Below are 17,387 nucleotides of genomic sequence, written 5' to 3' on the forward strand. Positions count from 1 at the left end.
CTCAATTCCTATGTTGAGATATAGCGTCAATCTTGTGTATGATCCATCTAGAGAACGCTTGTTGTCGTAGAGCTGCTTGCTCCCATCACATTAATTGTACACGTGATGGTGTGTCTTTGAGAGGGAAATCACCCTCAACTTCCCTCATCCAAGAGTTTGGGAAAGCCCTTTCTATGTGTTCTTAAAGAGGTGAATATCTTGCATTGATGATTGAATTTACTCCTCTTGGGCTTCTAGGTCTAATAAATAGAGCTCAAAGAAAGTCAGGGTCTTTTACATAATCCAATCCATATGGGTCATAGGCATTCATCACCCGTAGAGGGTTGGTGACTTGTCTAAATGTGCATTTGGTGACTTTTGTCCGAACTTGTATTACTACTTCTAAGAGTTTAGCTTGGTACACCTTATTAACTTCGTTGCCATACCATCAATGTTGTTGTCAACTTCCTCTTCCCTTTCACTAGTGTCCTCAACCTCTTTGGTCACGTGAGCATCCTCATCACTCTCACTAGTGTCATTAGCCTCTTTAAGTCATCCCACTCATCGATCACCTCTCTCTTTGGTCATGGAATGATATTCCTCATCCTCCTCTCTATATGATCATGGAATGATATTCCTCATCCTCCCCTATATGGTCATCATTACCTTCCATAATACTTGAGGCTAACCTCTAATATGTGCATACTACATTCTAGATGCCAAAAAGTAGCACCTAATAAAGTGTCTGCACCTTGCATTATGAAACGAGATCTCCTTCAGCTAAGTCTTGCAGCATGCTAGAGTCTCCCTAGCAGTCGTCCAAGTAATCTGCATGACATAGCTCCAAGAAGGAGCCTAACATTAGGGGAGATTTACACTCAAAAAGGGCCTCTTGGATTAGGATATTGGGCAACAACATACTCTTGAGATTAGGGAACTATCCATTAGGAAGGCTTGGACATTTGAAAAATGGAGGAAACCATATTGCCTCTTATAGCGGGAGAGATCTCCCTTGGTCCCTAGCTCCCCTCTTGTCCCTACCACCAGCTAGGGCATTTACCCACCTGGTAGGTATTGCCTTTTGGCTGGTTCCCCTCTACTCTCCTCCTTATCTTGGTAGGCCTCCATATCTCATGTAACATATTTCCTCCAAAAAATTGGAAAATTTCCAAAAGACTCCATAGTAGCCCAAACACCTTTCAAAAGTCCTCTCCATTCACCCATGCCCTTTGTGTGCACTAAAAGGTCTCTTCTTGTGGTATAGAATCTTGATGAATCTCTTCCTCCTCTCAACTATTCGGCTCAGTGCATCCAAGTCTTATGTATAAGTGAAAAGTGATCTTCTTTTGGCGTGAACCTCTTCCTCCTCTTTGCTTGCTCCCATTCTTTTTAAGATGGTGAAGGAGCCACCTTCTCTTAGACCAAATTTATCACTTCAATCTTGTCTATGTCACAATCTATAGGATGACCTAAGAATCCTTATCCAACTAGGGCAAGGACAATGAGAAACTTGATATGGAAGATGTAGAAGGGACAATACTAGAAGTGCAAACACTACATCTTATGTGGCCAAGGGCACCATGTGCAAACTTTTGGATGATACACATCAATATTCAAAGTCCCTATGTTCCTAGATAAGTAGCAATCCCTTACCCCTACCCATAAATTATAATATGGTCGAGCACATAGTAAAATTAAGGAAGGGAGTTGCCAGAGGACAATCATGGAACATATCCCTACGATATCATCACTATCAGATGTTCATAGCCTACTGACTTTTTTCATTTCCTTTTAGATGGCATTTCTTAGGCAAAAAATGAAGCAAGTTATTAGATATTGTCATTGAGACAAACGTCACATTTGTTTATTACCCACATCGTTCTCCCTAGGTATTCTCTGACATTTTCTTCTCCCCTGATTAATTTAGCCGAGTTGTATGGCTTGGTCATCGTATCATCTTTTAGTTTGAAATATCCTTTTAAATTGATCAGAGAGCCCAAGTAGTTTTTTCCTAACATGGGTGGGATTGATATGTGTGCAAAGGGGGATGCCCATAGGATACATGCAAGTTCGAATAACAAGAAGGTTAAGATACCATTTAGAGGCTTCATCAATTAGGGCCATGGGAAACCATATTGCTTTAGTTTCATGATATTGGTCTCTGCCAACATGACATGCTATGTCAAAGAGTTGGATAAACCTTTTAAGATCTAGATCTACTCATCTAATGTATTTTGTTAGTTTAGTTTGCCAAAATACATTTTCCCATTTTTATATTTTTTGTTAAAGAAGTTATTTGCATCTGCATCTTCATGTATCACATCTTCATTTCATCTTTGATCTGCATGTTTTCTGTGGGAGGGAGAGATGTTAAATTGTTGTAGAGAAAAAGTTCTTGAAAATCTATGTGTTCTAGAATTATCATTGATCTTAATTGCATAAATGATGCCAAGTTGTTGCTTTCAATATGTTGAAGATAATGGTGAAGCTAGATCTTAGCTTCAACCTCTGTGGACCAAATGAGGATAAAAAATGTGGCAATCACAAATCAAAATTAGTGCCAAAATCTATATGACTAATGAAGTTTGATATGATGGCAATTAGCTTGAAAAATTTCCTCCATACTTGAAAATGTTCCTTGTAAAATTTAGGTTTACCAACTTGTGGATATTGAAGGAAGGGTGAAAATATAGCAAATACAAACAAAGGGCAACCCCTATTAAAAGGAAAAAAAGGGAAAAAAATATTTGGATTAAAATAACCCTGCTTCAATTAAGTTTGACTAATAGGTTATGTATTTGTAAGTTAGGTTAGGTTAGGTTAGTTAATCTAGGTTAGTAGTGGGTTAGGGTGTGTTGAGTGAGAGGTGAGGGTTGGAGGTGAGGGGTTGAGTTCACTACCATTGTTACCACATTGATCAAAAGAGGGGGTGAGGTTTTTGATGGGGTGAGGACTGAGGTACATGAGGGAGGAGGGAGGTGGGAATTGGGAGGCAAGGGAGTGAATGTGAGGGGTCAATTGTCACTGCTACCACAAAAGAAAAAATCAAGAGGTGCAAGGAGACTATTTATCAGGGTAAGAAGGTGGTAGCAGGATGCTACCGGAGAGGAGTGAAGGGGAGTGGAGGCATCGAAGGGGGAGAGTGAAGGGGAAGGGAGGGGAGGGGTTCAAGAGGGGGAGGGGGGGTGTTGAGAATTGTGGTGTTGCCATGGAGTACTAGGGTGATGGTGAGTGGTAAAAGAGAGGTATAGAGTAGAAAAAATATGATTTGAAGATGGAGATTGCAACAATGAGATGGTGACATGTGTATTAAAAGAGATGATGTGGATTTTATTCTTGCCTCTTTAAGAAGTCACCTCCTAATGGAAAAATCAATCACTTGCTCATATTTCTTTGCCATGTTAATCTACTTAGAGTCTTTGTAGTCACATGTGATATCAAAGCCACCTTGATCTTCTATGCTTCTCTTTCCCCCTGAGTCACCTTCTATCCAAGTAGTTTCCATTAGCCTATATATTTTTAACTCGACTTTCACTACTTTTGAAGTTGACCACACTTGAAGCAAAAGTCATTGTTGTCCTCTTATCCTCACAATAGGCCTCTATTTTGTTATGTGAGTTCTCTCCTCCACGAAGCTCTCTGCCCAACGTTAGGTCTCATGGTTAGTTTGAGGCTCTCTGAAAAGTGCGCTACTTGTGAACGACTAGAGGTTATTTTTGCTACATTGTGGGTGATTCCTATCTTTGTCGAGCAGCCATGCATAGCTACATTAAGGGTTACTACCAATCTCTACAAGAGCTCAAAGCAATACTCATGTTGCAATTAAGCAAATGCCAATGCTCAATCAGAAGATAGCCAATGAAGGAAGCACCATGACTCATACAATGGAAGGCAAGAGGAATGGATCAACACAATAGTAAGGCAGATACACTCACAAATGACTCAAAGCTATAGGATGCAATAGAGGGAAAAGACCTCAAACTAACTCACGGACTTCTAAACTGATAGAGTGAACATTGATGCCATTTCCTCTACTCCTCCTCCATCGCATCACCATCGCCAGATTTTTGGATCTAAGATGCAGACCTTAGGCCTTGTGGCACTTCCATGTGGTAGATAGCTACCAATAAATAGGGTTGGTCTCAGTGTGGTTTTGATTTTTAACCACATGGAACCTTATCTGCCACATCAACACAGTGGCCCACAGTGGCAAGTCATGAGACTACCATGTCAGTAGACATGTGTCACCTGCCACATCAACATGCATAGTTAACAGAAGCAACTTGTTGTTGAGCACAGTTAGTAAGCAATAAGTGAAATCACATACACATCATGAAAACTTTGACACGATGTAATTTTTGATCTAGGAAGCATTTGTACTTGGTCCAAAAGGTAAAAACACTCAATTTTTTAAGATCTACACACCCAACATATCCAAATTTGTAAATGAGATAGGCACTACCAAGTAGTACTCGAAAACCTCTCATGGAGCATACAAAAGTAACAGTTGCAAAAATTTAATGGGGATGGGTTCTATACATGGCAAATGAGAACCATGTACACCTTAATGAGAAAGGGATTGTGTGAGCTAATCATGTTGAGTGAAGACAATGAGAGCATACCAAGCACAATGAATAATCACAAGGTACTTGGCATAATAGCCTAAGGTCTAGGAGATGAGGTCATACATTACACAGTAGGGATCAAAGATGCAAAACTAGCATGGGAGGAGCTCAACAAAAGTTTTGGAAGTGAGACTAAAAGCTCAAAAGTGAATCTCTAAATGCGATTTTATCGGTTGGATAAAAAAGAATAAGATATAATGACAGTTCTTATCAACAAATTCAAGGCATTACGTGACCTACTTTCATTTGAGGCAAAAATGTCTCTAGCAATGTCACTTTTACTTTCTTTTCCAAAATATGAGGTTATGGTCACCTATAGTTATGTTTTTGTTCATATTCTAGCATTTACATTCACAAATGTAGCATAGCTCCCTAGGGCGCCAACTCCCTTTAGTAAGAAAGCCTATCAAAATCTTGAGTATGAGATGAATTTAACAATATGCCATGAGTAGAAATTATTCCAATGAACATGGTTGTGTTCTACACTAAAAGAGCTTCAAATATGTCTTTACACCTTGAAATTGAAAGGAGATGGGTTTTCATATTTTAGTGTATTTTTTGTTTTACCCCCCCTCATCTGGTCAGTATTGTGGGTGATTCCACGTTAATACTGATGTTGCTAGTGTTATTGATGTTATGTTTGATAATTGTACTTTGAGCACAATTGTATTAGGATCGGTTGATTCGTTCAATAATAACTAATGTAATTGGCAGCTTGAATCCAGGTGATGGAACTAATGGCGAGGATTGGCATTAGTGGGAGGATACTGATTGAGGTGTCGCACAATGCATGCTATGTGGCCATGGGCCAAGATTGTAAATAATGAATATTCAGGCGTGGGCTAGTTATTTTACTAATTATGGATGAGGGCATATTAAGCCTTGTGATATTTTGAGCTAGTGAAGCTATGTTGAGAAATCTGTTCAATTGTGGACAAGGGATGCTTTTGGATGTACTATTATTGGCTCTTTTATTTTGGAATATACAATTATAGATACTCTAGATGGGAAGCAAGAGCCACCATCTAAAGGGGGTAGATTGGACCCCATGAGACCTCGTCTCTCTTCTTTCCTCCTTGTTTCCTTGTTCTTGGTTTCTATGATTTTGATAAATAATGAAATTTTGAGCATGTCTAATTTCAATTTTTTGTTATAGTGGTGTCAGAGCATGGTATCAGAGCCTGGATATGCTCTAGTTAGTTTGTGGGAAACAAGCGACATGATTTTGCCAAATTGATGACATAGTCCTTCACATAATGTTCTTTTTGATTGTTTTGACTACTTGATCACTAGGTTTTGAGTTCATATGCAAAACTTATCAAAGATGTTTCAAAACTTGATGTTGCAAGTCCTACTGACAAAAATGTCCTATGCTAGCTTGTTCAAAGGGTATGTGATAGTTATTTTGAGTGGATGGATCACTATATTTTGACTTACAACAAGAAATTTATGGTTGTTTTTGTCATTGCCTATTGTCAACGAATTGATAGAAACAGTCTTTCGATAAGAAGATGGAGAGCCACGACCAAATATGATTTAATCTTAGGGCATGAGGATAAAAAAGAAGTTCATATTTTCATATAATGAATGAAATTTAAAGTAAAAGTAGCATCATGTGATTTCAAGCATGGAAGTTGTATGAAAATATAGAATCCTAATCTTATAAGACACATACTTATGAACAATGGGAAACCTTGTGATGTCAACGGTAAGGGATCAGTTCCCTTCAAAACTTTCTTGAAACAAAAATAGTTCATTAATGATGTACTCATGTTTTGGATTTTACTCAAAATTTTTTATCACTTGGGAAAATGGTTGACAATAATTACGAAGTGTTCTTCAACAACGAGGATTTTTTATTTTGAAAGATAATCCATAGCAAAAGCTAGATGCTAAAGGAAGAAATGCTAGGAGTGTGTTGACTTTGACTACAAATCTGTGGACACTATAGGCCAATATGGTATAGCACAAGAGGTTTGGTTATTTGAATTTTTTAAGTCTAAGCAATATAGAAGGAATAACATTCTTCAATCTCTACCTTAGGTTGAGACATTGAATCAAATTTATGAGTCATGTTGTACTTGTATGGGTAAGCAACACCAAAGATTACTTTTCTCATTCTTAGATTGATGCTTTATAGTTGGTACACCGATATTTGGGGTAAATCTTAGACTAAATCTCTTAAAAAAAGTTCATATAATATCATATTGTTATGACTATTCTCAAAAAACTATAGAGAAAAATTAGAAGCATTTGACATACTTTAGGCCCTAATGTGGTCACTCTATGCAACATGTAAGGTACTGGATTCATTAATGGAATGACAACATTTTGTGAGACTTTTGGGCCATTTATGGAGAGGAAGGTTTTGAAAATACTTATCTAATATAGCTATGGTACATACATATATGCCAAGGGGGTTTTAAAAGGCAAAATCACAACATGTATTTGGGTTGAAGATGAAATTAGAATTATACACAAAAATGTGGAAAATTAAATATAGGGTATTCTAAACTCTAGATAATAATTCAACGCAAATGTCATGGTCTATCTAAGAGAAAAAAGTTACCAAATTGATGGAATTATACAAGACATTTAGGATTTCATGGCAAAGACTATGGAGATTGATCAGGGGCTACAAATAGTTCCTAGAGGTAGGTAGCCATGGATGAATAATACCAAGCCATCATGGAGAACTATACTTCGGTTCTTAAAGACCTACCTATAAACAAAATGGCATTGGTTATAAATGGGTTTAAAAGGTAAAATACACCTTTGATGGGTGAGATTGATATAAGGCTCAATTGGTCTATGAAAGACATTTGCCTTGGTTGCCAAGATGACAATTACCCAAAAAATGTTATTGAACTTGTAGCTAATTCAACCTTCCAATTTATCAAATGTATGTTAAAAATGTTTATTTGATTGGACATTTTAATGGGATCATTTACATGGATTAAACCAAAGGGTATGAAGGGCCTAGGAAAGAGCAGCTCTATAATGCAAGTTGTTGAACTTTTTGCATAAGCTAAAAGAATCCCCATAACAATAGAATGCCTACATTGGTAGTTTCTTGCAAAAAACTTGGTCTTAGACCATATTTAGTTGATCCATCTCTTTACATAATGAAGCTAGCCAAGTATATTTCTATCATTATTTTATATGTTGACAATATGCTCATTACAAGTTCAACTGAGCAACTTCTTTTAGCCACCACTAAGGCAAAGCTCACCTCTAAATTTTTAATGAAAGTTCTTGGCCACCTTCATTATTTTATTATTAAGATGTTGAGATCTAACTCTTAGATTATCTTGGCATAGTCCAAGTATGCAACAAAGGCACTTACATAGTTTCACATCCTTAATACAAAGCCCTTTCATACTCCAATAGAATGTAATGTAAAGCCCAATGGAATCTTAGTTTGATATATCTCTAGATACAATGTAACTTAATACTAATAGCTCATTGGATATGTATTTATCTAATGATAAAGAAGCATGACATTTGTAATGTTGACGGTCTTTTTCTCTTGCCCCAAATTGATTGTAATCTCTGTGCCCAACTTAGTTCAGGCATGTGTGCTCAGCTCAGCAGGCAAGATGCTCACTCTTGTAGTCCTAAGTTTGATTTCTAGGCTTCATATTATGCTCCATGTGATAAAAAATGTGCCAACAATAAAGTAGGTTTGTGCTGCATGAGCAAACCGTATGAGGATGGGTGACAGATCACTTAAGTGGATGCGAGTAGAAGATGAAGTGGGAGACATTTGAGACATATAAGATAGTGATAGTACATTGAAATCTATAAAGTAAAATGATGGAACACAGGAATGATATAATTAATAGAATCTCATCATGAAGAGCAAAGTGCAAGAAGTGTCTGCTGCGGGTGAGATATAGAAGATGAACGACTACTAGGGAATTTATAGAACTACAGATGCAAGACCGTAATGCGAGATGACTAGATGCAAGATTGTAATGCGAGACATTATAAAATATAATGATGGGATGCAAGACCGTAATGGGAGTCATTTGAGACATATAAGATAGTGATAGTACATTGAAATCTATAAAGTAAAATGATGGAACACAAGAATGATATAATTAATAGAATCTCATCATGAGATACTTGCTGTACATAATAAATGATAGATTTTGAGTACATTGAAATCTATAAAATAAAGTGATGAAACATAAGAATGATATGATTATTAGATTCTCATCATAAGATATTTATAGAGATATGCAAATGTTGCATTAATTCAAGAAGCTTTTTTTCAATAAAAATAGCTGATAGCTGCAGATTCAAAACACTAGACACACACACTCACCCTTTCTCACCTCAGTTGTTGAGACTCAAGACTTTATATGGAGCATAGTATCTTAGACTCAAATCCACCTAGACTACCACAGCTAGAGTAGATATAACATGGGAAAAGAGCCCATTACAACTCACACTCTACACATATATACCAAAACACTCAACTTGGGCTGAGGGTTCCTAACTCATCTTTGTCAATCTGTTAGACCGCTCTTATTGATTGGCCTATCTTTGCAATATGAAGCAATTTTCAATAATTTAGCCCCACTGTAAGGCTAGCTTCATCTTTCATAATATCTCCCATGCATTTTCAAGTTTTGGACTTGGGTCTCCATTAGAACTTAGTTCAACTTGAGACTTACTGAGGAAGCCTTAGACAAATCATCACAATTGGCGATGCCACACTTAAATCACGAGGCAAGTCTACAACTAGTGCTTTTCTATTCAATTCTTGGTATATTAAAGATGCAAATTGCTTCTATGATTTTCAAGAAACATCTCTTGATGAAGGTGGCAGATCCTTTTTACTATCCATGGGACCTTGAGACGGAGTTACTATAGTAGCATCCATCAAGTTTGGGAGTTTTGCTAATATGAGTTGGCATCCAACATGTACTTCCCATCTATCCATATTACAGATTTAGGTACGCTTGCCACATTGGACACAATCTTGACACCAAATTTATGAAGGACCTTAATTCTTTTCTTTACCATTCTTACTTTTACCCTTGCCTTGCTGGGGTTTAGGTGGACAATACATCTCTTTCCTTATGCTTAGTTTTCCACCTAGTTCACATCTATAGTCCTCTTCTTTGCATACAACACTCGGACTTATCATGACCAAATTTTGTGTAGGTTTCACAATACTTTGCTTGCAATCATTCTCCTTGTATCCTTTCCTAGAACACTTGTTGAACCATTTTTCATTTGGGCTTGGTAAATATACTCATAATTCCCATTGCATGTGCAATATCTAGCCTTGTGCAGACCATTGCATACATCAAGCTACCAATTGCTGATGCATGCGAACCCTTGACATGTAGTCAATCTCCTCCTGTGTCATGGGACATGTATTCTTACATAACGTGGAATGATTAGACAAAGGTGTAAAAACAAGTTTTGCATTCTGTACTTCAAACCTTTCCAATATCTTTTCAATGTCCTCACTCTGAGACAATGTCAATTTGCAATTTTTCTTGTTTTCTGTTATTCTCATGCCAAGGGTTTGCTTTGTAGAAGCCAAATCCTTCATTGCACATGTATTTGCCAACTTCCTTTTGAGCACATTCATATCCTGCATGTTAGAGCTTGCAATAATCATGTCATAAACATACACATTAGGGGAGATTTGGGGCCTCAAAAGGGCCTCCAATTAGTGTTTCCTAATTTCAAGGGATTAGAGAGGGATTTGAGGTGTACCAATGAGAGTGTTCCTTTGTGTGCGACAATGGTACATTGAGGTGTACAAAAGGACATGTTGCGCATTTATGGGTGGGGAGACCTCTCACCCATGGTCCTCACTCCTAGCCATTGATCTCTAGTCTCGAATCCAAGGGTCACATTCAAATTTATGGTAGATCACTCCCAACCACCATTAGATCAAGGGGTAGATCTAAGGGAGGGGATTAGAGGAAAGTGTGCTTCAATCTAGGGCATAGATCAAGGGGTGGATCCAAGGGAGGGGATAAGAGAAAAAAGCACTTCAATCTAAGCCATAGATGAATTGATGGATCCAAGGGAGGGGATGGATGCAAAATGCACTTCAATATGGGCCATAGATCACAAGGGAGGAGGTGAGAGAAAGAGGCGCTTAATCTAGGCCATCCAATACGGCTCTTCAATCCGGTCCATCCATCTTGATCTTGTGATCTCCACCCTCCATGGAGCGCCTCAATCCTAGCCCTTCATGAAGGATCTCCATCTCCACCATAGATCTTGAATAGATCTAATGGCCTACAATGAAGTGCATTATCCCTCTTTATTAGACCTTCCCCTTGTCATATTTGGAGGCCACTAAAGTCAACCTTGGCTCTATCCAAGGCATCCTAGGACCTTGATCCATCCTCCATCCAAGGGCCAAGATGGCCCATCTCAGCTTAGTAAATGCCAGGGGTCCCTTATACCCTTGGGTTACCATAGTAGGTCACTTTTGATTAACTTAATCTCTTCCTTAATCTATTCATTATGAGGCCCTTTTGAGACCTCAAACCTCCCCTAATGATAACAAGATTGCGTATCTTTCTCCCTCCATCTTCTCCAACAATTCAGACCTAACCTTAGAGACCAAAGCCATTCCCCATGAAATTAGAATCCAAATCCACTTATGCCATCACTTGCATTATTAAAGAATCGGTTTCATAACTTCAAAATGCACTGAAAATTGGAAAAGAAAAGAGCATTTTTGAGAAATTGTTCAAGGAACAAATTGACATCGTGTCACCTAGAAGACATATTACCATTAAGCCAATATCAGCTAACCAAAATTAACAACTTGCAAGAATTAATTGAAAACAATGCTACCAAACCATGCAAATAATGATCAAAAGGACAAATTGAGAAGCAAGTGGTAAATACAAAGCAAAAAGTGTAAAGATAATATGATCAACCCAAAGATAGCATTCACATAAAGACCATGCACTATTGTCAAGAATCTCGGTTTAATCTTTCATCTCTGCTAGAAAGCACACGTTAGAAATAGTCTCTCTCTCTCTCTCTCTCTCTCTCATTCTTCTTCTTTTTCAACCTCTGCCTTGGCATATGACTTTTGTGGTCTCATAATACTAAAATTTATCCCTATTTCATACTACTTTTGCTGTTACATATGACTAAACTATAAATCAGTTTGACAATAGAAGCAAACATGTCTCCAAAAAATAAAGTTTAGGTCACTACTAGGAAATCGTGAGATTGGAAAATCCAAAAAAAGGACTGAGATCCTCTCTCCAACAAAGAGAAAATAGAAGCAAACATGTCTTCGCAAAGAAACATGGTCACGATCTTTAAATAGACAAATCCAAAAAAGGGCTGAGATCCTCTTTGCAACAAAGAAAGCTGCGACAAAGGAAAAGGGGAAGGGGAAGGGCAAGGCCCTTCAAACACTTTCCATTCCAACTGGGGTGAAGCCAAGTAGGAAGTTCTTCTTCAAAGCTAAGTGAGAGCTGTACCACAAGATGGAGAAGTGGATGCAGGAGACCTGGGGCACCCAAGACAAGGCAAGCCATTGAGGCTACCTCATTGGTAGTCTTAAGAAAGAGTTAAATGAAGGCTTTATTTATGTATACAAAAAGATATACTAGTCAACTACAGTCATGAATAATGAGGTGGGAACAATTGTGGCATGATCATATGATGTAGGTACTCATGGCCTTTAGGTGGATTGTGACATTTTGCACACCACCAAGAAATGAATCTGAGGAGTGGTAGTCAGAACAACACGTCTATCAAACATGTACCCACTATAAGAATCCCCTTAGAAGCAACAACCTTTCAAGACATACCTTAGTATTACATTATGCGAGACCTTGACTGTGGAAGAAAAAAAAGGGATATCTGATTGTAAGAGAAAGGTGGGGAGGAGAAAATTGGAATGTAGAGCCCTTGGTGGCTTTGATATAGAGGAATGCGGCTAGGGATGGTGGGCTAAGTTGTTTCAAGTTTAAGTTTGAGTTTTCACAATATGAATGTTGCACAATTGATGAATATTTCCACCCAACATGACCAAATGACTTGTGCTACTTCAAGCCCTTCAATGCAAAAGCTAATCATGTCATTGAGTTCCGTCCAGTGTACACAATACTCATTGATGACATGCTTCTAAAGATAGTGCTGAAACCATTAAGAACATGAATCACTCTAAATGAATTTAATGGAGATCCTAATGATGAGGATCTCTTAAAGTTCTTGCTTCCATACTTGGGGTAGATAGCAAATTTGGGGGAAACTATCATCAAATCTAGCTGCAATGCATCCATATGAAGGCCGGTGAAATGATGATGTTGAAAAACTTCTTAGATATTTGTGTTAGATCTAGCACCTATAGGCTAGCACGATGTGCCATCTCTACCCGTTGACATGTTGAAAGAAATGCTTGCACAAAACCCATTGTCTAATCACTATCCTAGATGTTAGACTTTCACTCCACCATTTAGCCCTAATGAGAGTAGTTAGGACATGTGTTACCTGATGAAGGTGTTGCAACCATGACCAAATGCATGGGATTGCATCCCAGACCCACAATAGTATGCTTGGGAACATCAAAACATTAATATGATGATGATGAATCAATTAAAGTGTTGGAGCAATTAGTAAAGATGGATGAGAAAAAGAATCGGTAGGAGTTGGACAGCAAGTTAGGTTGTTGGCATTTGTAATGAACTTGAGCCATCAATTCTATGTAAAGAAAAAATTTCCTTAATTCATGTCGCTTCTTGTGGTCTCTCTCTCTCTCTCTCTCTCTCTTTCTCTCTCTCTTCCTGCAATTTTTTTATAGAGAGTGTTTTACTATCATGCAATTAAATTCAAACTTTATAAAGTTTTCAATTATGTATGTTTTTTGAAATGGGATATCTTCTTGCAATCCAAAACTTTTTATCAATTCCAATTCAAGTATTATGTTTGGAGTAATAGATTATGCCTCATTTTTCATATCTTAAAGCAATACATTAATTACTATTTTGGCTATCAATATTATTGTACATACCTCTATAGATATGCCTGTTCCTTTGGAGTTTTCTTTGTACCCATGTCCCCTATATGTGTTCCCAAGTGTTGTTAAATGGAAGCCAAAATAGCCTTGCTGCTATGGACTGAAGAAACAAAAAAAAGCCAAAAAATAGAGAGAGTAAAGGAGGGGAGTTCTACTAAAAAGAACTAGTTGTATTCAAAGGTGCAAAGAGGAACCATCAAGGTAGTTAGTGATGACTTTAATAGTCCAATTAGCATGCAAGAAACCAATAACCTATCATGGCATTCACACTTGGTTCAGGCACAAATCCATTATTTTACTTCCACAAAACCATTTGCACAAAAAACAAAGATTAAAAACCATTTGCATAAAAATCACAGATAAGAAAGGCCATATTGACAAACTATTGACAAATTATTATTTGTCAATGTGTTTGTCAATATGGCCCTTGAGGGGTCCCCTTTAGGGGCAAGGGCTATATTGACAAACCCAGCATAAACATTAGTCAGTGTGTTTGTCGATATGGCCCTTGCCCCTAAACGGGACCCCTCAAGGGCCATATGGAAAACACATTGGCAAACAATTATCTGTACAAAAGAGCAATTTACTGACTTACTAGTGAGTAGTTGTGCAAAACACTATTAAAGTAGTACTGAATCCGCACTAAGTGAGCACAAAAGAAGTACTAAAAGTGTACGAAGTAACTACTACTACATCAGTACTGAATCAGTACAAAATGAACACTAAAGAAGTATCAAAAGTCTACTAAAACACTAAGTACTTGTTAGGAAATTAGTACTAAATCCATACTAACATAGCACTAATATATTAGTACTAAATCAATACTATATTAGTACTAAATTTATGCTAAAACAATACTATATCAACATCAATATATTAGTACTAAACTAGCACTAAATATGTATGTAGTACTAAAGTCATACTAAATCAATGCTATATCAACACTAATATATTATTACTATATTGGCATTGTATCAATACTATATTAGCACTAATATATTAGTACTAAATCTATACTAATTTTGTACTAGTAGAAAATTATACACTGGAGAATGGTGATGTTACTAGGGAGGTAACAGCTTTTAGGCCGGATTTGCTACAATATGCAAGTGATGTTAGATGCTAAATGAGCAGTGACATGAAATCTTTAGTGAATGAAGCTATGCAAGGGGCCTCTAGGGAAGCAGGGCTCTCTTCCTAGAGCAAAGCAAGTGATAATAAATGATTACGAGATAAATAAAATACTGGATCATGAAAAGGATGGCTCCTTGTTCTCATGTGGTGACAAAGGAACTCAAAGTGTAATGTCTTGATGGAGAAAGGTGATGTGAGTGGTGGGGTGAAAAGCCTCAAGATGGGCATTGCTCTTGCATCTAAGCATTTGGATGTTACAAAAAAAATATGCAATATGTTGATGGACCTACATGCTGCTGTGTTCCCTCTCATGTTGCTATGACCCCCTCTCAGGATGGAGCAAAGGAAGAATAAAGTTTCCGTGGGCTCTAATTTACTTATGCTGTTCACACTCACCTCAGAAGTATTATGATCTTGGGGTTCTCTTACGTTACTAACTCCCAATATATTACTCAAGTTACTACTACTGTCCTATATTGGCTCATCAAGTTTTGTTTTGCTCCTTCCAAGGAGATGTACATATGATGAAATCTTTTTGATTTAGTAATTACACACACACACACACACACACACATTTTCTACAGTCTTACACACATATAATCACTGACATTCACATTCACACACACACACACACACACACACACACACACACACACACACACACACACAAACACACACACATACACACACATACTCCCCCCCCCCCCAACACACACATATACACACATACTCTCTCTCTCTCTGTGTTGCTCTCTCTCTCTCTCTTAGTTATATTATTCTTTAATATTCCTTAAAATCGTTTTATTTTTTCTTTTAATTTCTTATTAATTTTCTAAGTTCCCCTTTTACATTTTCTTAGAATGTTTATTATTGCATTACCTTTTTCTTTTTCTCCAACCCCCTTTTTTTGTTTTTATTTTTTTCTATTTCAGTTATGTCCTATTCTACTCTCTCTTTCTCTATATGTATTTACTCCTTATTCTTGTGTTCTTTTCTACTTAATCAACTATAATATATTATAAAGTCCTTTAATTTATCAAAAAAATTTCTAACCCTCCTTTAATTTATCAAAACAAAATTTTGTTTGAGTATTTTTGTTTCTGTAATTTTAGTTCTACTTTCTAATTTTTTCAAATCTTTCTTTATAATTTATTGCTACTTTCTATATACACATTAGCTTTGATTTCCGGGCGTTTTTTAAACTAAAATTCTCCTAAATATACCCTTCCTTTTTCCTCATGCTTATCTAAACATATTAGGGGGTCTATCCTACCTGTAATTAAAAAACCCTTCCTCGCATGTTCTAAATGGGTCGCCTTTACATACCCACCCCGTTTGTATGAATTGGCATGCATTTTGGTTGCCCATAGCTACCTAGACTACCCGCCTCCCCAAAATACTCTAGATCCCTAAGAATATCTATCTCCCCCGACTAACCGACTACATGCTTGAAGCTTGGCCTATATAATAAAGGCTCTAATATGCTAGACCTCCGCACGCAGTCCACTATCTTTTTAGCCCTATAGCTTCTCGACTACTCGACGTACTGCTTTAATAGGCTTCGTGCAATCCACCTCCCTTCGTCTGCACTGGCTACATATGCATAACTATCTGTATCTTGCCTACGCTACTGTCTAGCGCTAGACCTACGATCTACATGGCCTTACATGAGTGCTAACCCCCCTTCTCAACAAACTCCACTAGTTTGCTCGACTCTACTACAGCGCTGTCTTTGACAAAACTGGCGACGCCACCTTTCATGAGCGTTAAGTGTACATTGCCTCTTCTGTTGCGCTGCCCCCAATCTCCACTGAGTAACCCTGCTGTATTGTGCTTCTTCTTTTGCTGAGGTTGTCACTGCTACTGACCTCGATGGTGGTTATTATGGCTTTGTTGCCCAAGCCTTGGTTGCTGCTGTTGCCGCGTTGAGACCTTAGCCTTTACTGCTACTCTGCTGCCTAAGCCTTTGTAAGCGGCTGGATGTGACAGCTGCCAAGATATTTTGGTTTCTGCGTGGTAGTTCCTCGTGTGCCATTGCACTGTACTCTTCGACACAGTTCTCTTGAGTCTCTAACCCTCCGTGCTCTACCACTCACAACACTAATGGACTCAAAGGTGCAGTCCCTAACATTGGTTTATGCCCCCTGTTATCTCATTTTTTAGCCATTTTATTCAAACCCCTCCTTTTTTTCCCCTTTAGCTTTTTACAAATTCGCTATATTAAAAACACTCTACATAGATATAGAGATATTTATATATGTATATGTGTGTGTGTATATATATATATATATTCATGTATATTTAATGTGAGGTTATTTTTCTAATTAAGTCAATTGCATGTTCTATAAAAATTTACTCAGATTATGCTCACTTTTTAACTTTATTGCTATTTACTATTATTTTTGAAGTGTTTTTGTCCTTATAGACCTATTTTTTAATTCTCTTAGTTATGCAAAATAATTATTTATATAAGATCCCTATGCTTTTCTTAGCTAACTTTACATTTGTTATAATTTGGCTTCTTTAACTGTCTCACCCTCTATCTATCCTTACTTATATAATGACTATAGATATATACATTTCCATGGTTGCTCCTTCATGTATTTGTCAACATATATTTGCAC

Source organism: Dipteris shenzhenensis, chromosome 4, assembly GCF_047967505.1.
Source record: "Dipteris shenzhenensis isolate YYH24624 ecotype China chromosome 4, Dip_SZ_1.0, whole genome shotgun sequence".
NCBI lineage: Eukaryota > Viridiplantae > Streptophyta > Polypodiopsida > Gleicheniales > Dipteridaceae > Dipteris > Dipteris shenzhenensis.